Source organism: Acinonyx jubatus, chromosome D4, assembly GCF_027475565.1.
Source record: "Acinonyx jubatus isolate Ajub_Pintada_27869175 chromosome D4, VMU_Ajub_asm_v1.0, whole genome shotgun sequence".
Lineage (NCBI taxonomy): Eukaryota > Metazoa > Chordata > Mammalia > Carnivora > Felidae > Acinonyx > Acinonyx jubatus.
In genome coordinates, this window is record NC_069391.1 from 38657518 (window position 1) to 38680167 (window position 22650).

The 22650-nt window shown below is 39.0% G+C and overlaps 1 protein-coding gene across 5 annotated transcripts in view; it reads left to right on the forward strand.

Annotated features, from left to right (window-relative positions):
- Nucleotides 1-14573, forward strand: part of APTX (aprataxin) — a 38758-nt gene extending 24185 nt beyond the window's left edge. For 4 of the 5 annotated variants that reach the window (XM_015073429.3, XM_027039280.2, XM_027039281.2 and 1 more), the window contains one exon: nucleotides 13968-14103. The gene's annotated coding sequence lies outside the window, so the exon portion shown is untranslated. Of the gene's footprint in view, nucleotides 1-13967; nucleotides 14104-14440 lie in introns of those variants that run through there. The other variant, XR_003413944.2, reaches the window with a different exon arrangement.
- The last annotated feature ends 8077 nt before the right edge of the window (nucleotides 14574-22650 follow it).

Below are 22650 nucleotides of genomic sequence, written 5' to 3' on the forward strand. Positions count from 1 at the left end.
TGGTTCCCCCTCCCATTCCCCCACTTGCAAAGGCATACGAAAGCCTTGTCAAGGCTGAGAAAGCTAATTCCTGAAGCCTGTGGTCTGTGGGTGTTGGCAGTAATGTTACCCCCCTTTTCTACCCCGGGTCAAAGAGAAACAAACAGGGGAACTGTGTTTTGCTAGCAATCTATCAACAAGGTCTTGTCGTGACCCGTTTAGAAAGTTCATAAGGTACACAGAACTAAATGTTTTGGCTGGCAGCGATCATGTGAAACCTGTTTATTCTTAGAATGACCTGATCCATAAGAGTCTCGATATAAAAGATTGTGCACAGCAACAGTAAAGCCGTCACTTGGTCCATCAGCCCAGGGGACCCTCCTGTTCCCAAACTGGCTTCTCTTCTCTTTTTTTTTCTTACATTCCCCTACCCTCAGGACCCTGATCTCGGTGTTTGTTGCGCCGGTCACAACACCTCTCCCAAACTAAACCCGTCTGATCTGTGAAGCCTCGGTGAATATTCTCTCAAGCAAGCTCTTTTGCACTTCGAACCTTCCAACTTCTCATATGTATGTATGTATGTATGTATATGTGTATGTATTTTAAGTAGGCTTCATGCCCATCATGGAGCTCAATGCGGGGCTTCAACTCACAACCCTGAGATCAAGACCTGAGTTGAGATCACAAGTCATGCTTAACCGTCTGAACAACCCAGGTGCCCCTTGGTTTCTCATATTTAAAACCAGGGCCTTGGATTAGATTATACTTAAAGTCCCTCCCTGTAAGATACGAGTCCTCAGCTTTCAGCCTGTTAGCTCCTATTGCTCTGTCCTCTGGGTCTTTTCTTTTTTCTTTTTTTTCTAAGACTGAAATTAGCCAATAAGCTTTCTAAAGCACAAGAAATTCTTTGCACTCCTGCCTTAATCCGTAAAGTAAGTTTTTAAAGAAGTCTTCATTTGTCCCACTTTGTGCTGGTTCTGGACCTATCAGGGAGGCAAAGAGCATGGCTGAATCTCTAGGGGTTTAAATGACATCATTAGGCTCCCTTTTCATTTCTTAGTTCTGCTTTTTTGGGTTGACTCTCTAGGGAGCAGTAAGAACAGTTGTGGGCCTCAGAGTGAGAGAGCTCAATCCTCTCCATCCCTTACCCCTCCACATTTCTGCCAAAGCACAGAAAGGACACTGACTTCTTTGCTTAGGTCACATACTCATCTCTAGACTAATTACTGTGTCTCTTAGGTGGATGGCATACTCTGGCCATCTCAAGTAACAGGACTATCTTGAGGTGAGGAGTGGAGGGCCACAAGACTGTTGGCCCCACTAGAATTTCATGGACGAGGGAGAAGCAGTTTGCAAAAACAATAGTTGTTTACCACTCATGTGGACTGCATACATCATCCCCATGTGCTGGTAGCTCTTTGGTTCTGCACTGTTGCCATGGAATCTAAGACTGAAAAGGAGGCAAACAGTTCTGGATTTCTGGCAGCTCCAAGTTGAAAAGTTGACACAATCCACTGCCCCCACTATTGTCCTGTATTGTTTGCTTTGATTGGAAGAAAAACTATATCATATTTTCAAATTTAATGACTAGCTACTGGCCAAGGACCTTTTGCAGAAATTTCTCCAGAAACTATAGGGTGTACTCTTACAATGCTGGTTGGAGTTGCCAGGGTCCTCGGGCATCTCTATGTCCTGGTTCACCAGCAGACCATCAGCCTTTGTTGCTCTTTAATTGGCTGCATTCTGGAGATAGGAGCCTAGGTCCAGGGCAGAGAAGGAGGCTTTCAGGGGTGCTTAAAAAGCCAGTTGAGCAGCTGGATTCTTATCCACTATGGACAGCATTTCCTTTGTCATAAATATTCTCTAGGTTACTAAGTACCTAGAGAATTGCCCAGTGACTAGGGAACAGAAACTTATTTTTGCTTTCAAGAACCCAGAAAAGGGAAAATGTTCATGACAGAGCAAGGGTAGGAAGTAGGTCAAATACTAAAATGTGATCCATCCGGCTGGTCAGGCATTAGGTAGGAGACCCAAGGTTTTGGAGAGTCCCCAGTAGGCACACCTATCTGAATTATCTACCTGAGAAACTGATAGACCATATGTCCCCTTAATGTGAATGACAAGAAGGTGGCCCCTGCAGGCGGGAGCTGTTAGCCCACACTCACCCCTGAAGCAGAGGCCCAGGTACGGCACAAATGCCCAATCGTATAGGGTGGGGATGTTATTCTTCACCAGGCCATGATGTTGTCTACAACATGTTACTGAAGTTCCATCAAGTACCCAGTGAAATTCAGTGAACGTAGAACATAACGATATCCCAATAAAATTTTGTTGAGTGAATGAAACCTCATGTCATGCTTTGAAAGCAAAAAGAAAACAGAACTCTTTCTGTTAGAGCTAATTTAACTGTCAAATGTGTTGTGAGGCTGTATCTTTGACTTTCAGAAACATTTTGATAAACATCCTGTTGCCATTGTTTATGGACAGCGTATCTCTTATGGATCAGAATTAGTGGAACATAAACATGTTAAGATTTTCTCATATAATGTTCCAGATAATATTTTCCTATGTAACGTTCCAGATTTCAATCTCTGCTAACAAACCAGGTGATCAGGGCTATTGGGGTTTTCCGTATCTTTTCTAGGAGAAATCTGTTTTTTGGGTTACTATCTTTGGCCACCAGATGGCAGTATTTGAACAATAAATTCTTAATCTGCTTTATAATACAAAATGGTTTTACAAAACTCTTTTATGTTTCAGAATCAATGCTTCAAAGTAAAATATGTAAGTTTTTTTTTTTTTTAATAAGGCTGGTGTGTGTTTAACTGATCTCCTAATTAAGATAGAAGTTTGAGAGACAACCAAGGTATTGGTAAGAATGTAAAACATGCATGATTGATGATACGGGGAGAAGGTTTGGCTTGGAGGTTAGACTCTAACATTAACTAGAGCCACGACTGAGGCCTGATTCTGGAATTTATCAGATGAAGGTTTTAAGGCATGTCAAATGCATGGTAGGCCTTGAAAATATGATAGCTTATTTCCTCCCATTTCTTAATTTGACCCCAGGATTAGTAACTCTTATTCTCATCACAAAGTATAACTGGGAGTAGTAGTGCTGGGAGCAGACACTTCTGGGCATATCCTTGAAAAGTGGGGTTATTTTTACATTGATGTAATTTTGTTAAGTCTCTGGTGTTTTGATATTAGAGGAAGCACTGTCAAAGTGAGACAAATGATATACAGGGAAGGTAAAGGGGTATGTGTGCATTTTCCATGGGTTAGCTTCCCTCAAAATCTCCTTCTGATATAAGAGCTCAGCTCCATTTATATCCTCCAGCTTTTCTAAGAGTTTTGTCATCTAAGCAGGCAGAAAAATGCCCCAGCCTGAAACAGTGTCAGAATATTAGAGCTGGAAAGAATTCTACAAACTAGGACTCCTGGCATTTTGAAGTAGTCACGGGTTCAGGGAATTTGGTGAAAGCTATGGACCCTCTCCATACATTTTCAAACAAATCAGTCATCGATGAATTCCTAGGGCAAAGTTTCTCAACTGGTGTGTGTGTCCATGTGTGTATATGTAGATGTGTAAGTCACATAGGCGCTAATTGTTTTGAACCATCTGGTAGGGCTTTTTTTCCAAACCACACACAGAAATTCACTCTGTGAATACCATGGAAGGGCATCTAATGCCCTTGGTGCTTTGGGTAGACAAATGTTTAATCTCTTGCCTTGAGACTCTGTTAAAACTCTTTAATCTAGTAGCCTCTGATGTCCCATTGAATGGTTTGAGACAGAAATGATTGTTATAACTCCAGTGACAAACTTATGTCCTTATTAAATACCAAGATTGCTTATATTCCCAAATTCATGCTGGGAGAAAATACACTAAAATTTTAATTAGTAGTCATTTTTGGATGGTGAGAATGTAGGTAATTTAAATTTTGTTATATTGTACAGATTTCTTTTCCTTTCTTTTTTTTTTTTTTTTTTTGAGAGAGAGAGAGAGAGAGAGAGAGAGAGAGAGAGAGGAGAGAGAGAGAGAGAGGGAGGGAAAGAGAGGCTCGATCTCACTACTGTGAGACTGTGACCGTGAGATTGTGACCTGAGCTGAAATGAGTAGTCAGACACTTAACTGACTGAGCCACCCAGGCTCCCCTATTATTCAGATTTCTAATTAGGTACAATGAACATGTATTTGGGAATGTGAGAAAACCTAGATTTTATTTATTTTTTTATTTTTTTAATTTTTTTTTTCAACGTTTATTTATTTTTGGGACAGAGAGAGACAGAGCATGAACGGGGGAGGGGCAGAGAGAGAGGGAGACACAGAATCGGAAACAGGCTCCAGGCTCTGAGCCATCAGCCCAGAGCCTGACGCGGGGCTCGAACTCCCGGACCGCGAGATCGTGACCTGGCTGAAGTCGGACGCCCAACCGACTGTGCCACCCAGGCGCCCCTCTAGATTTTATTTTTTAAAAAATAGATCACAGAATGTAATCCACATTCAGTTACTTATATTAATAGCCAATAAAACAAAAAATGGCTAATAATTTTAATAAGATAAGTTCTCCAGACCTCTAGAGGCAGACAGACATCCTGCAAGGCCAAATTTCAGGCTATAACAGATTCAGTTGGGCCTGAGGAGGACACAAGTGAAGGTAAATTCAAGTTTGGGATCCGATTTCCTTGTTACTAGATCTAGAAAAGTAGATTTGTCTGCCCCCAACCTTAATCTCTGTCTTTTTCACAGAGATATCAACTATATTTTGTTCAAAATTCTTGTCCTAGCAACTTCCTATTTGTATTTATAAATGTCTTTCAGCAGCCATTAAGGTCCCATAATTTATCTTGGTATTATGTTGATGTGGCATGCTATATTAAGTTCCAATTTTGGACCATCCTTGAGTTCTGGGGATGACCCTCTTGGTTCCTGAGGGCTACTCTTTCAATGTTGCTTGGACGTGAGGATATATTTTTGATGGATGGGGATGGGGGGTGAATTCTATAGATTAGTTCATGTGTGAGAGCTTTGTGGCCTGGAACCCAGACTTCTGATGTAAAGCATGAGGAGAAGAGGAGGAGCAAATGGGACCTGAAAATCAGGAGGAGAATGGTTAGGAGTTTGGCTTGCTGGATTAGTTCTAGGGTATCCTTTGTGGTAGAGAATTCCAGTAATGGGAGAGATGGAGATCTGACTTCTACATGATAACCAACCCTACATGATAAAGAGGGAGGGAGGAGAAGGATGAAAAGAGATACATGAGGTGAACATTTGGGGAAGACTTTGAGGCCTTTGGGACATGGGAACCTTGGAGAGGTCTAGAAAACTACAGAATATAAGGAGGGGAATTTGGAGAAGGGTTTTTTCCCCCTGGATAGAAATTGGATCTCTTCAATGGTTTTTGATAGATGTTAGCAAAGATTATATATTCTTTTTTTTTTTTTTTTTTTTTAAATTTTGATCTTTGTTCTTATTTCTCGTATCTTTATTATGTGTTTCTTGACACTTTATTATAAAGTGTCACTTTTCAGGGGCGCCTGGGTGGCTCAGTCGGTTAAGCGTCTGACTTCAGCTCAGGTCATGATCTCACGGCTTGTGAGTTCAAGCCTCGTGTCAGGCTCTGTGCTGACAGCTCAGAGCCTGGAGCCTCTTCAGATTCTGTGTCTTTCTCTCTCTGCCCCTCCCGTGCTCACACTCTGTCTCTCAAAAATAAATAAACATTAAAAAAAAATTTAAAGTGTCACTTTTCAGAAAAGTAACTCTTGGATTTGTTACTTTCATGACTGTCTTTATAATTTGTTTTTGCCCTAATTCTTTAGTCTTTATTATTTTGTTTATATTTTTTGAGTCAAATACCGGGTTCATATACATTAGTATTAAGACATCTCTTTTTATCAGAATTTTTAAAATAGTGAAAATATTTAAGACTGTGAATTGAATGCTGGGTTGGACTGAGACTTACGGAGATGGCCTTGGCTGTTGATAGCAAGGAAATGTTTAATCTGATTTCAGCACCTGAGCCATCAGGTTTCCTCGTATCTGTCAGAGAAGTCATATATATGTTCAAGATGGTAAAATGGAAATATCATGTTATCCCTCCCTAGGATAAGGTTTTGTTCCTTGTGTGTTTCACAAATATTTTTCTTTCCTGTTTTCTTATACATAATTGTGTTAGGGTAGTCTCATCTCTTTTCTCCTTACCTTCACCACAACAATGAAACAGTATGGCCTGGACAAGGATCTGCTGTTAGTCTTTTATATTTAGTATGATTTTAAACCTCAACATTATCTTTTTAAGATTGGAGTTTGCATTTCAGCTTTATTTGTACAACAAAAAATTTTGTCCCCGGTTGAGGGATTTTAATTTTAATGAAGTACTATGTATGTATTTATTTATTTATTTTACAACTTATTATTATTATTATTATTATTATTTTTTATGGATTGTGCTTTTGGTATTGTAAAGTCATCACCAGACCCAGGGTCACCTGGATTTTATCTCATGTAGTCTTCTAGGAGTTTTATAGTTTCGTATTTTACATTTTGGTCTGTGATCTTTTTGAGTTAATTTTTTGTGAAAGGTATAAAGTCTGTGTCTAGATTCATTTATTTCTTTGCCTGTGAATGTCTAGTTAAAGAATTTTTAAGCATTATCTAATGGGGAAAATTTCTTATATGAAGTGTCTGTTTCTTCCTTCCCTCCCAATGTTTTCTTCCCTTAATGAGAATCTGTGATTAAAGAGAAGAATTTCAAGGGAGAAACGTAAAACTGCCAGCAGAAGGCCATGCAACTTAGACTAGAGTGTGAGGCCTCCACTTCCCATCCAGCTGGTTTTTCTTCCTCTGACAACAGTGGGAGTGGGGAGTGGGACGCCTTCCCTGGGCTGGATGTGCCAAACTGTTTCCAACTCCATTGTGGCCATCAGTAGGGTTCCCTCACCTCCTACCTGTTCTTATTTGCCAGTTCATAGGCACCTTGGAATGGGAGCAGTGTTTAGAAAACCATGCGTTTGTGTCAGTATCATAATCCCAAGTCACTTCAAGATTTGGGGGAAAATGAGCAAGGGCAGCTACCACCATGGTAACTGTGAAAAAATCAGTTCTTTGTAGAAGGTGTGACTGAATTGTTACAATTTGGAAAGAACTTGTCACAGTGTGTGATCTGCCCAGAGGCACTCTCCAAAACACCACAAAATCCTCCAGGAATCTTTTCATCCTTTTGAAACTCCAGTTTGCATTTCCAGGAGCCTGACTGACCTGCTGAGCACAGTGTTCTATAAAGGCAGAGTTACTGGTGGTGGCAGGGACACCAGAGTGGCATTACTTTTTGAGAAAGAGATGGGAACTCATTCATAAGAGCAAGATGGGCACAGAGAGCGTTCGTTAGGCTGCCCAGGCATGGAGGTGGGCCGTGAGGATAGGGTGGTCTTTGGGGACAAAAGGAATTGCCATGCTATGTTTGCCATGAGAAACAGAAATTGGTCCCTTCAAGATGAGATTTCTTCCCTCTCCTGCTAAGAACTAGGTAATATGGTCTGCTGGGAATAGAGGCACTAGATAAACAGTACTGAGGTTCCTTTGTGCCAGTCACCAGCCTTGGCAGCAATGCCACGGGGAAGATGGCTTTAGTTTCACTTTGCTTGAGGAATTTACAGTTCAGTGTGGTAATGACCCAGTCTAAGGTAGGGAGTGGGGGATTGGATAATCCGAAGTTAGAACTCTTTCCTTACGTCTAGGTGCCCCCTTCTGCATCCACACATAACATCTCCCTTAAACTGATTACTGAGCCTTGAATTTACGTCACGGCATGTTAGCAGACAAGTTGAGAATGACTAAACCTGGCTGAGGTGAAGGCAGTAACTTGGATGGCCTTGTTATGTTATACTTTCCTTAGTCCTCTTCATAAGGTCACCTGTAATATTGTCTACCCTTAAGGATTACTGAGAATATTTTTAAAAAATGTTTACTTATTTTTGAGAGAGAGAGAGAGGCAGTGAGAGAGGGAGAGAGAGAATCCTAAGCAGGCTCTGCACTGTCAGCACAGAGCCTGATGTCGGTCTCGAACTCAAACCATGAGATCATGACCTGAGCCGAAATTAAGAGTCATATGCTTAACCTACTGAGCCTCCCAGGCACCCCTTGTTGGATGATTGAGAGTATTAAATGAAATAATGAGGGTAAAGCACTGGGTAGATAGTCACTAAATAACTATGATTATGGCAAAGAATTATTTTCAAAGGAAACTTAATGGTAGAATTGGTTCAATCTATTCATAGTAATTCTTATTTGTTTTGTTTTTTGTTTTTTGTTTTTTTTGCTCACATAAGGAATGATGCAGAAATGAATAGTTTTTAGATTCATTTTGGTAGATGCCAAATATACCCTCAGACCAAATAAAGTGTTCTTGACAAAACAAGTCATTTTAATGTAAAAGAATTTCAAGAAAAACTAAATAATCTTTAGTCCCTCCTCTAAAGATAAGGGCTTGCAGCACTAGTTTCTACATTACTTAATAAACTATTAAGTTTTCAAAGTGGGAAAATAATCTGATGAGTGAAGATTTTAAGCGAATTTACTTCACAAGTGTTTGGAGCTGTGGTCAACTTCAAGATTAAACTCCCTGTCATTTGGCCAGGTGCGGATGAACTCATTTGTTGTACTGTATGAAAAGTAAACATTTTGTAGAACTATAAACACCTGTCCTTACCATAGTATCCATCCTCTGGGCCCTTTGTTATGGAAAGGTTTTCTCTGTGTTCTATCCATACAAAACCTATGAAACTTTAAACAATGTGACTAATAGCAAAGATGATCAGCAGGGCATCTCCTTTTGTGGCTCATTTCTTTCTGGATTGGGCTACTGTATACATGTAACATAATTGTGTTTTGCACATTATTTGCTCCTTATTTGAAACCTGGAGGGGAGTTGTCTGAAAGGAAAGCGAAGGACCTTTAAAGATGAACAATGCAGGCAGATTATTTGCTCACAATCATGTTTGTAGGCTAGCCAAACAGGACTTTGTATTATAGTTAAAAGTGTTTCTGAACTGCTTTTTAGTTTCTCATCACTGTATTCATATGGCTTCTGTTTCTGGAGAGAAAAACCTAATTTTTGTCTTTTTAACAGAATTACCTAATTGCACAGTCATTTTCAACCATACAAAAGCCCACATTAAAAATGAGCCAACAGGAATAATTATGACTCATAGAAGAGGTAAATGATCTGATATGTAGTTGTTGTGTTTTGAGGGATTTAATTTGACATCGACAGAAAAAGGATTTTTCTGAAGAAAAAAACATTTTATCATTTAATCCACAATGTATTTAGCTATAGACAGTTTTTTTTTTTTTACAGTATACAATTTTATTTTTATTTTTTAAATTTACATCCAAGTTAGTTAGCATATAGTGCAACAATGATTTCAGGGTTAGATTCCTTAATGCCCCTTACCCATTTAGCCCATCCTTCCTCCTACAACCCCTCCAGTAACCCTCTGTTCTCCACATTTAAGAGTCTCTAATGTTTTGTCCCCTTCCCTGTTTTTATTTTTTATTTTTGCTTCCCTACCCTTGGGTTCATCTGTTCTGTGTCTTTAAGTCCTCATATGAGTGAAGTCATATGATACTTGTCTTTCTCTGACTAATTTCACTTAGCATAATACCTTCTAGTTCCATCCATGTAGTTGCAAATGGTGAGATTTCCTTCTTTTTGATTGCCGAGTAATACTCCATTGTATATGTATATACAACATCTTTATCCATTAATCCATCGGTGGGCATTTGGGCTCTTGCCATACTTTGGCTATTGTTGATAGTGCTGCTATAAACATTGGGGTGCATGTGCCCCTTCAAAACAGCATACCTGTATTCCTTGGATAAATACCTAGTAGTGCAATTGCTGGGTCATAGAGTAGTTATATTTTTAATTTTTTGAGGAACCTCCACACTGTTTTCCAGAGTGGCTGCACCAGTTTGCATTCCCACCAGCAGTGCAAAAGAGATCCTCTTTCTCTGTATCCTTGTCAACATCTGTTGTTGCCTGAGTTGTTAATGTTAGCCATTCTGACAGGTGTGAAGTGGTATCTCATTGTGGTTTTGATTTGTATTTCCCTGATGATGAGTGATGTTGAGCATTTTTTCATGTGTCGGTTGGTCATCTGGATGTCTTCTTTGGAGAAGTGTCTGTTCATGTCTTTTGCCCATTTCTTCACTGGATTATTTGTTTTTTGGGTGTTGAGTTTGATAACTTCTTTATAGATTTTAGATACAAACCATTTATCTGATATGTTGTTTGCAAATATCTTCTCCCATTCTGTCAGTTGCCTTTTAGTTTTGTTGATTGTTTCCTTCACTGTGCAGAAGCTTTTTACTTTGATGAGGTCCCAATAGTTCATTTTTGCTTTTGTTTCCTTTGCCTCCAGAGATGTGTTGAGTAAGAAGTTGCTGTGGCCAGGATCAAAGAGGTTTTTGCCTGCTTTCTCCTCGAGGATTTTGATGGCTTCCTGTCTTGTATTTAAGTCTTTCATCCATTTTGAGTTTAATTTTGTGTGTGATGTAAGAAAGTGGACCAGGTTCATTCTCCTGCATGTCGCTGTCCAGTTTTCCCAGCACCACTTGCTGAAGAGACTGTCTTTATTCCATTGGATATTCTTTCCTATTTTGTCAAAGATTAGTTGGCCATACATTTGTGGGTCCATTTCTGGGTTCTTTATTCTGTTCCATTGATCTGAGTGTTTTTGTGCCAGTACCATACTGTCTTGCTGATTATAGCTTTGTAATACAGCTTGAAGTCTGGCTATAAACAGTTCTTTTTTTTTTTTTTTTTTTAATTTTTTTTAACGTTTATTCATTTTTGAGACAGAGAGAGACAGAGCATGAACGGGGGAGGGTCAGAGAGAGGGAGACACAGAATTCGAAACAGGCTCCAGGCTCTGAGCTGTCAGCACAGAGCCCGACGCGGGGCTCGAACTCACAGATCACGAGATTATGACCTGAGCTGAAGTCGGCCGCTCAACCGACTGAGCCACCCAGGCGCCCCTGGCTATAAACAGTTCTATTAACAACTCATTTAATGTTTTTCTGATTCATTTGGTGCTTAACAAATGGATTACTTTAGCTCTTGCATCTCAATTCATTGTTGTATGATTCTTCTATCTCCATTTTCATTGACTGGTGAGATAAAATAATTATCGTAAGAGATTTTGTTGTGTGCATATCAAAACTGGACATCTCCAGGGGGTAAAAAAATAAGGACATGTAGGACTTGAACAGTAGTATAAGTAAACTTTCTGCATGTGTATGCAAGCACCCACATGTGCACATGCACTCATAAATATAGGAAAAAGACATTTCATCCTTTGAATAGAGAAGAAACACTTTTCTCCCCATATGTTCATGGAACATTTAAAACAGTTGATCCCATGTTTGACCACAAAGAAAATTTTGATATGTCTTTGTATTTCACTTTGAGCAATAATCATGCATTACTTTCATAATGCAAATAGCACCAAAATAAAGACAAAATTTAAAAATGGGTTTGCTGTATTTCTAATGTTTAGAATAATGTTTGGCACATATTAGGCACTCACTAAATGTTGGGTAAATAAGTAAACAAATGGATTTTAATAACTTTTGTTGAGTACCTGCTATGTGCCAGGCACTGAACAGCAGGTATTGCCTGATAGTCGTGTGGTCTAAAGCCATTTGAGTTAAATGGATTTTGGTATATCACAGAACAAACCTAACTAGCCCTAAAACCTAACTAGCAGATAACAAGTGTGCAGTCATTCCTTTAGCCTATAACAGGGGCTATAGCTTTTCTCCAACTGCATTGTAAGGGCTTCTGCTGAATTGGTTTATTTAATACTTTTGATGTGCAGTACACATTTCCCATACTTCAGGTGATAATTTAAAGAGTGAAGGAAGAGTGATAAGGCATATGGACTAGGGAAAGCTTTCTGACACCTATCATGCTGACTGGCTAGGTAACTCTGACATCCTTTCCAGCTTTACCAAGAATAATTCTGCTATCTCTAAGCATACTGGCTCCATGCTTGTTTACTTACGATTATTTTTTACTTGTTATCTGGAAATCGGTTCTTTTTCATTTAAAATCTTTTTCATTAAAAATATTTTTCAATTAAAAATACTTTTTCCTCTTTTCAAAATGTTGGCTCAGTTGAGGGGGTTGAGTTTTTGCTGTAATTGCTGACTTTGTTCATTGTAATAGGCATTCCTTCTGAACTATAGTGCGTATTCATTTTCTTAGACATTTTCAATCAGAGTAAAAGAAGAGCTCATGATTGGATTAGGCTTTTCACTTGTTTCTTATTAGATATTTGATTACAATTTGGAAATGTTTGCTGCCCATAGGCAAAATTAGCATCAGTGTTAAAGGTATTACATTTTCCCACTTCATAATGTGTTGTGTATCTTAATTAATAGTAGACAGAATAATAGGGCATGTCTGTGTTTTTTCTCCTTTTTGTTTTTTTAAATCTATCAATTATTGAAAGCTTATTATGTGCTGGACACTGAACAAAGCTCTTTAAGCAACTTATTTCTTTTATTCCTCACAGCAATCTTATAAACAGGCATGGTGAAGATAAATAACAAAACTAGTAACAGAAATTCTTCCTGCCTCAAAGTCTGTGCTTTTAACCACTGTGCTACACTTTTCCTGTCTCTTCCATGGTCATATTCTGGAACTGGCCTTCTTCTAGAACATCTTCCTTTTAGAAGAAATATTTAAACATTTTAGAAAATGTTTTTAATTATTTTTGAGAGAAAGAGACAGAGTGTGAGTGGGAGAGGGGCAGAGAGAGAGGGAGACACAGAATCTGAAGCAGGTTCCAGTCTCTGAGCTATCAGCACAGAGCCCGACGTGGGGCTCAAACTCGTGAACCATGAGATCCTGACCTGAGCTGAAGTCGGATGCTTAACCGACTGAGCCACCCAGGCACCTCAGAAGAAATGTTTAGAAGAAAATTTTCATTACATTTTTTTGAGTAAAATTCAAGTATCCTGATCCTTGGGTCCAGCCCTTAGCTTTTCTATAGCTTCATTTCCACTCTGTTTTTCACCATTGTCAAAATCTTCAATTTCTTGGTCCTGCCACTTCCTCCCAGTTTAGTAAACCCATCTTAGGCTTTCTTTCTTCACTATGAGCCTCATGTTTGATCATCTAAAATATTCTCCCATAAGGAGGCCTCGCTGGCTTAGTTGGTACAGTATGTGACTCTTTTTATTATTTTATTTATTTATTTATTTATTTATTTATTTATTTATTTACTTACTTTAGAGAAAGAGAGAGCATGTGAGTGGGGAGAGGCGCAGAGGGAGAGAGAGAATCTCTCCATGCTGAACATGGAGCCTGATGTGGGGCTCAATCTCGCGATTGTGAGGTCATGACCTGAGCCGAAATCAAGAGTTGGACGCCCAACTTACTGAGTCACCCAGGTGCCCCAGAGTGTGTGACTCTTGATCTCGGGGTTGTGAGTTCTAGCCCCACGTTGGGTGTAGAGATTATTTAAAAATAAAATCTTAAAAAAATGTTCTCCCATAAATACTCCTTTTACTTCTATTCTATTGCTAAACCCAGTCTATTATATCCCAACCATGGATTGATGCCTCAATTTGCTTCCTTTGCTTCTATCTTCAGATTAACTAGTCGATGTTAGAGACAAGTATCAGTAGGTCTTGTAATAAACCTTGCAGATTGGTACCACTACACATTTATGGCCTTAAACTCTTGCTAGGCTCTTTCATTCTGTGGCATTGCTGTTTTCAGGTTCTTTCTTCATTGTTTTCAAGAACAGTGCCATGTCGGTACCATTGTCCTTAAGTTGTCACTTCCCTTACTCTTAGCTAGGTTTTCTCTTGCTTCATCAAGCACAGTGAGACCAGTAAGTATTACTTTGCTCAACTTTCCATCCCTTTGCTGCCACTCATCTACATGCATACCATTCTTGACTGTCTTCCACAGGATAAGGGGAACTCCTTCCTATACAAATCCAACTCCTCACCTTGACCACAAGTCCAAGATGGAAGCATCTGTGTTCTGGGCAGGAGGATGGAAGAGAAGGTGAAGAAGGGGATCAAGGATTCACACATACTCTTTGAGGAAGTTTCCTGGAATCTCCTCCATGATTCTTCTTTTTGTATTACCATGGCCAGAATTCAGCCACAAGCCAAAGGTGACCAAGCTTTAAGGGCAGCTGTGAGATATAACCTTTATTTTTGGCAAATCCATGCTCAACTAAAATTTTTATTATTACAGAAGCGCATAGAATGTAAATTAGAGACATTGAACAGTGTCTACCAGTATTCCTTTGCACATGAAAAAAAATTAAGTTCCCTCACTCTTTTTTCTTATTTTTTACTTATATTGCAAATATTTTGCAAATATTACCTTTTAATTTTATAATCTTTAATTTTTTTTATGCTCTCATCATACAGAAGAGGGAACATGAAGGGGGGAGAAGGGCAGAGGCAGAGAGAGGAAATCCCCAGCAGGCTCCATGCTCAGCACAGAGCCCAATGTGGGCTTGATGCGGAACTTGATCCCATGACCCTGGGACCATGACCCAAGCCAAAATCAAGAGTGGGACCCTCAACCGACTGAGCCACCCAGGTACCCCAGGCATTCCATTTTATAAAACTAATTTCTTGTTTCTGGATTTTATATTTTGCTTAAGTAGGCCTTCCTTATCCATATGTTCTCATATTTTCTTTTGGTAGTTTTATACTTTTGTTTTTTTTTTTTTTACTTTAGATCTTCATTATATGTGGTATTTAAATTTTGGTAGTGTGACATAGGGATCCATCTTTATTTTTTCAATTTTTATCTAACTCCAACTCGTTTTAAACTAGCCTTCATTCTCATTCATTTGAAATGCCACATTTATGGTGAACTAAATGTTAATACATACACAAGTCTGTTATGGTCTCCCTATTTCAGTTATATGGAGCTATTACTAAACTCTCAATTTTTGTTACCATGGTTTTGTAGAATTTCTTTATTCTTCACTCTTTTTCTTCTTTTCCTCCCCACTCCTCCTCCTTTCTCTACTCTTACTTTCATTTCACCTAGCTGAGCTTGTAGGACACTCCTATGAGGGTGAGACAAACTGGTACAAGCTTCCACCTCTGTTTTCTTCACTGTAGAATCTTTGTGCCTCTTGTACTCAGCACCTTTACGTTTCTTTGCTGCCTAATGTCACCTTTCTGGGTCTTGCATTGTGTGAGATGCTGCCATTGGATGGATTGCTGCTTATAGTTGACTTGTTCTTTGTGCTTCATCCTTTTGATCCTTTGTGTGTGTATAAAAATCTATTTATTTTTATGACTATATTTAAACATTTTCCCTAAGTTCTCTGAAGATGTAAAATCAATTGTTGACATCAATACATGTGAATCCACCTCTTTATTTCCTTTTATTTATCTTTTTTGACTGCCTGACTGGTTTCTTCAGGAAGGATGAAATTGTTTTCTGAGTCAATGAGCTGCTAAATCTCAGAATCAGGTAGCACATGAATGTTACATGGTGCTCAGTGGTTTATATGGCCTTGGAAACAATTTGCTACCTAAAGTTCTGGTGAACTTGTCCTGGATGCAGATAATAAGGAAGTGCTTGTGGGTGGTTCAGCAGGATGAGAAATAGGCACACCTCTCCCTAGAGCTTTATCTCTCTAGACTCTTTGGGCCACTTTTCTGCTATCCACTTTGACTTTCTCTATGGTCATGGCTTGTCTGATCAGTGTTCTTCTTTAACATTTTATTGTCTTGTCTACAGTTTCTTTTCCAGATGAATTTCCTATTCAACTTGTCAGAATCTAATAAAAAAGTCTCACAATTTTGACTTTGACTGTATTTAATCCAACTAATGGGAGGGATATTAACCTTATTGAGCATGTTGGATCATCAGAACAGATTCTGATGACAGGACTTGGGACTTTAGTGGTTTTCATGAGTGTGTGTGTATGTGTGTGTACGTGCGTGTATAGGTGTATAGAATGGTGGGTGGGAGATAAACATGGAGGGCTTTCCTTTACAGTGTCGTTCCAATAGGAACTGTAGGGGGAAAGTAAATTTACTTGTTTAGTCAGCCATCTTGAATAGAAGCTCTGATTACTTTTATGAGACAGAACAATCTATATTTAAAAAGGAATCAAGGCCAAATAAGCCAATACAGTTTGGTTTACATTAAAATGTTAATCAATGCACATAAAGTCACTGAATACACACTGAAAGGTTGCCACGGCAACAGTCATTTTCATGAAATGATTTTAGATACTAGATTCTTGAGTGAAGGCATGCCTTATTATTTGCTTTAAGACATCTTTAGTGCACTCGCTTTCCCTCTCTCTCTCTCTCTCTCTCTCTCTCATCTCCTTGGAGGATAGAAAATGGAAAGGGATCTGCACCTGATAGAATTCTTTGAAAGCAACAGAAATAAATTTTACTCATTGAAGCAAAAAAGTATATTTATTGGTAGGATGAAAGGGTGGTTTACAGAGTTGAAGGAAATGTGAAAAGGGGGATTCAGAGGGGTCAGAAGTATAAAGCAACTCTGAGAATCTGGGAAGCAGTAATCACAAAATGGCATCTTCAGGGCAACCAGAAGAATGAGTGAACTCTTACCATTTTCAGTTTTGTGTCACTATGTTCAAGGTTTAAATTCTAGGAAGTTTCTGATCTACCTGGTTTGAAAGAAAAATTTTGTACACACACATGCGTGCGCGTGCACATACACACACCTTTTTATAGAGAGGATTGTTGCAGAGAGATGATTCTTCTTTTTTTAATTATTTATTTAAATTCAGGTTAGTTAACATACAGTGTGGTATTGGTTTCAGGAATACAACCCAGTGATTCATCACTTACATATAACACCCAGTGCTCATCCAATGAGTGCCCTTCTTAATGCCCATCACCCATTTAGCCCATCTTCCCACTGACTCCCCTCTAGCAACCCCCAGTTTGTTCTCTGTATTAAAGAATCTGTTAGGGTTTGCCTCCCTGTTTTTATTGTATTTTTCTTCCCTTCCCCTATGTTCATCTGTTGTGTTTCTTATATTCCACATATGAGTGAAATCTTTCTCTGCCTGACTTAGTTTGCCTAGCATAATACACTCTAGTTCCATCCACATTTTTGCAAATGACAAGACTTCATTCTTTTTGATTGCCAACTAGTATTCCATTGTGTGTGGAATTCTTCTTTGCCCATTCATCAGTCAATAGACATTTGGGCTCTTTCCATAATTTGGCTTTTGCTGATGGCATTGCAGAGAGATTATTATTTAAGTTTATTTCTTTATTTTGAGAGGGCTGCAGAGAGAGTCCTAAGCAGGCTCTACACTGACAGTGCAGGCTTAGGGGCTAGACTCATGAACCGTGAGATCATGACCTGAGCCGAAGTCAGATGCTTAACTGACTAAGCCACCCTTTGCCAGGTGACTTTGTGGTTCCTCTTACCAGAGGTGTAGTATATTTTTCTGCCCTACTGATGTTGGGATGGGCCATGTGATTTCTTTTGGCCAATGAGATATTAGTGAACATGATGACAACAAAGGCTTCAAATATGTTGATGTGTTTTGGCTTGCCCTCCTGTGCTTCTGTGTTGCCATAAACATATCCTAAGTTCTCCCCTAGACCCAGAAGAATGATGATGTGGAGCAGAGCTGCCCCAACCGACTCACATACCCACAGTGTGAGGCTGAGCTGTCTCAGCAGACCTGCAGATTTATGAACATGAGAGTAAATACTTGTAGCATGTTTCTTGGTTTTGGGGTAATCTGCTAAGCAGCACTTTTTTGTGGTAGTATTTAACTGATACACTTCTAGTGAATGTATTCATTTAAATGAGAGTATTGTGGAGTTCATGCCTTAATCCATTTGCATGTTTATAGAGATTCATGCATGATAGGGAGAAAATGCTAGGCAGAAGCTGTCTTGTGGAATCCCCTTAGTATATACCAGGAGGCAAAAACCTACTAAATAAATATTGGTTTCACACACTTAATGATCACTGTTTTTGTTAGAAAAGTGAAGTGGATTCTGAAAAGCCTTTATAACACAGTATAGTTATCCAGAATTCTTTCCCAGCTAAGTGCATTTTCTTCATAATTCTAGTATAGGTTAGACTGTGGCTCTGGTTATTATAAACTTGCCAGAACTTTGATGGCTCTTGAAACTCTGTTTAATATGGTATCCAAAAAGAAAAAAGAAAAATGGTATCCAGCAGATTTCTAGGCAGAAGTCTTCCAAGGAGAAAGCCATCAACACATTCCTGGAAGTTGTTCTGTTTATGAGATTGAGTTCAAAACTCTAGTTTTTTTGTTTTTTTTTTGTTTTTTCGGTCTATAAAAAAATCAGTTTTTATTTTATTAACTCTTATTAAATAAGAGTCTTCTTATTTGTATTGTTGATGGCAGGGTCCCCATCAACCTGGTTCCTGTCCTTTCTCCTTATCCCAGGCTAATTGGACTTATAAATATGCAAAAAAGTAATTTCCATTTCTTCAGCTATTGAGAAAATGGGGTTTGGGGGTGCCTGGGTGGCTTAGCTGAGTGTCTGACTCTTGATTTTGGCTTAGCTCATGATCCCAGGGTCCTGGGGTTGAGCCCCACATTGGGCTCCGCGCTGAGCATGGGGCCTACTTAAGATCCCCCCTCCCCCCGCTCTCTCTCTGTCTCTCTGTCTTTCTCCCTCTCTCTGTCTCTTACTCTCACTCTCTCCCTTCTCTTCTGCTTGTGCTCTCTCTCTCTCTCTCTCTAAAAAAGAAAAAAAAAAAAGAAAATGGGGTTGATCTTCACAGTGGCAAGCATTGCTTTCACTAATATAAAGTAGCATAGTCCCACCCCAGGAAACCTGGCAGCCTGTGGAAATAGTTCAACTCCACTTGTGTGTGTGTGTGTGTGTGTGTGTGTGTGTGTGTGTGTGTGAACTAACATGGACAAATGGCCCAGGTCATGCCTTTTGGCATGGTCTCTTACTGTTGTCCACTGATGGATGACCTGAAGGATCCTGAAGGAAGCCCATTTCTCTGGGTTTGGGCATCACAGTGTCACTGATTTTAGCCTTCCGTGGGGCCTCAGTGGACCTGGGAGGACTTCAGTTGTACAACTCTTGAACATTCCTGGAAACTGGTGCAAATCGTCCTTTATGTCTTATGGCATAGTTTTGTAATTTTCTCTCAAAGTATATCCTCCACATTTCTTAAGTTTATTGATAGTGGTTATTCTTTACATGTAAAGAGTTTTGCTTTTGGAGTTAAATTTTTCATCGCGGTTTTGGGTTTTGCTAATATATAGGAAAGTTAGTAATTTGGATAATTTGTTTCATAACTAGCCCCTCAGTGAATATTCTGATGAGTTATGATTAGTTGATATCCTGAAGCTTTTAAATAGACCCTCATGTGAGAATTCTTTCTCTTTTCTGATAGTTATACTTTTTTTTATTGCCTTCTCCCTACCCCCATTTGCCAAAATAATTCAAGGAACTTTTAAATATAGCTGTAATATTGGATATTTCAGTTTTGATCCTAAAACTTATGTCTATGTTTTAAGGGGCTTGGTTTCTCATTTTCTGTTTTTCTATTCAGGCATATGTATATGTATCTCTATGTATACTTTACAGATTTTTATTTTTAAGTAATCTCTACACCCAACATGGGCTTGAACCCACAACCCCAAGATCAAGAGTCACAAAGCTCCACTGACTGAATCAGCCAGGTGCCCGAGGCATATGTGTATTTTATTAAATGAAGGGAATTGTTCCCTAAGTTTAATGCTCTGTAATGGATTATTAGAACATGAAAATTACCTGGACCATGAAAATGTGTTTTCAAATTATGTCAACTGGGGTATGGAAGAAAATCACATAAATTCTTCTTTAGAAAGAAAGAAAATTATACGAACAGAAATATGATTTTTCACTTTAAGAACAGAAGATCAACTTATCAGTAAAGTACTTGTTAGCTGGATTTTGAAGGTTCAAGAAAAGTATCTAAGACAAATGCATTTCTTTTCATTGAACTAACTGTTTTGAAGCTCCTGACACCCAAGGAGAAGATAAGAATTTTTCTAGTACTAAAAAATCTGTTCCTTTCCTGTAGCACATAATAAACCCATTGTTTAATTTGCTGTCTCTAACACTTCTGAAATATTATTTAAACAAATTGTATTATGTTAATAGTGGCTTTTATTAAAGAGAATAATGAATGTCTCAAATGTTGTTTGTTGTAAATGATTCACAGTAAACTTCTAGGATCTTCTTTAAAGACTGGTTGTAATCAACATTTATATAAAAATATGCACCCGAGGGGTGCCTGGGTGGCTCAGTCGGTTAGGCTTTGGATTTTGGCTCAGGTCATGATCTTGCAGTTCATGGGTTTGAGCCCTGCATTATGCTCTGTGCTGACAGCTCAGAGCCTGGAGCCTGCTTTGGTTTCTGTGTCTCCCTCTCTCTCTGCCCTTTCGCCACTTGCTTCTGTCTCCGTCTCTCTCTCTCTCTCTCTCTCAAAAATAAACATTAAAAAAACTAAAAAAAAATACACGTGATTTCTTCAATATAGTAGATTTAAAAAGATAAAAGAATTCTTGACAGTTTGCCCCCTGAAACTTAAACACAATGCGGTAAGTAATAGGGTGAGATAGTTACATGGTCATGGATAGCCCCAAATTGCAGTGTAACCCCAAATCACTAAGGAATGTACATCATGGATTTAATAAACTTCTTTGGCACATACTATGTCAAGAATTAGGCAAGAACTTCTGAGTTATGTGCATCTTGCACTTTCCTCAGCCCTGTGTGCTTCAACCTTTCTTTTCTCCCTCTTGAGAAGCCCACTCATGGAGGAAGCCACTAAGCCTAATCTCCCATTAACTTCCTCAACTTCCTTCTTTTGCTTCACCTCCATTCATTCTCCCTAGCTCTAAGCTTGAAGGCAGTTGAGGGGCTCTATTTAGCTAAAAGATTTTGAATTAGGAGAAGAAAAGAGCTAGAATATACGCTATTAGATTTAAGAGTGGTTGTCAGTGGACATAGGGCAAGTTTAAAAATTCTTCCCCCTTTTTTTCCCTACTGGTCTCCTATGAAGTTCTTCCCCACTCTGTGAGAATACTTTTTTTTTTTTTTTTGGCATGATGTGTGCAGCCTTAGTAGCCCCACGGCTGGGAAGGCTGGGAAGGCTGGGAAGGCTGGGAAGGGTTTGATGCACCCAAACAGCTTTTCTCTCCTCATTGAAATTCTCCTCACATACCAGTCTGGTTATTTTCTTATACATTTGCACAAGGCATCTATGGCATGAGTCACAGTAAGAAACTCATCATAAGAATGTGCCAGATTGCAAAATAGATTTTCTTCCCCCCACTAATAGCAGATTCAAGATTTTAAAATTACAGTGATTCAGTAGGCTTAAGAGTATGATTTTTGAAGCCTCATACTTTTTTTTTTTTTTGCTAATATAAACTGCATTTTTGACTATAAAAATTAACTCAAATTGTCATTTAATTTATTCTCAAGTTTAAACAATTGCCCCTATGGAGCTGTACTCTTCAAATTGAAAATGAATTCCATCATAAATATCACACCACAATTAAGTATCACAAGCATAGGCAGCAGGTGCAACTCTACTGTTAGCGTGTATGTGTGCCGTGTGTACATGCTGAGTGTGTGTTGTGTGTGTGGTATATGTGTGTATATATGATGGGTGTGTGGTTTGTGTGTTGGGCATATATGTGTTATGTACATGTGTTTGGTGTATGTGTGCTATTTATGGTATATTTTTTGTGACGAATAAATGTGTGCTGTGGTGTGTGAGTGGAGTGTGTGGTATGTGTGTGGTGTCTTTGCTTGTGGTGTGTGTTGTTTGTGTAGTATGTGCGTTTTATGTTTGTGTGATGAATATGTGGGGTGTGTATGTGTGCATGTCTGTGTGTGTCTGTGTGTGGTGTTCTGCAGGGATTTGAGACCCAGAGCTTAAACTTTTTGGTTTAAGGGGCACCTGGGTGGCTCCATTGGTTGAGTATCCAACTTCGGCTCAGGTCATGATCTCACAGTTTGTGGGTTTGAGTTCCACATCAGGCTTTGTGCTGACAGCATGGTCCCTGCTTTGAATTCTCTGTCTTCCTCTCTCTCTGCTCCCTCCCCTCCCTGCTCATGGGCTCTCTCTCTCTCAAAAATAAATAAAAAAATATTAAAAAGTGTTTTTGGCTTAAGAGTCTCTCTGCATTGGGATCAGTTAGCAAAATCTTTACAATTGTTTCATCTCTTCAGAAATCATTTAGAAGGTGTTTTCTTAAGCTTAAGTGTTTGTTTTTTAGGAGGAAACTTCAAATATTATAAACTAGAAGAAAGTGAAAGTGCTGCATTACTGTAAGTTTAGCTGACAATATGATTTAATTTAGCAAACAAAACCACTTGTATACAGAGTTAGTATACTCAGAGCTTCAAGATGACCCATCTCCTCTGCCTCTGACGCATAATCCATCCTGGTCAGTTGGAACATTTCTTTCTCTTCAGAGGCAGTTGCGTGTTGGCATTTCTACTAATGGCCCTATGCCATCCGATGGGAGACAGCATAGCCTAGAGACTGAGAATGGGAACTCCTGAGTCCGAACACTTGGATCTGAATGCTGGCTCTACCAACCAGGTGAGGGCTTAAC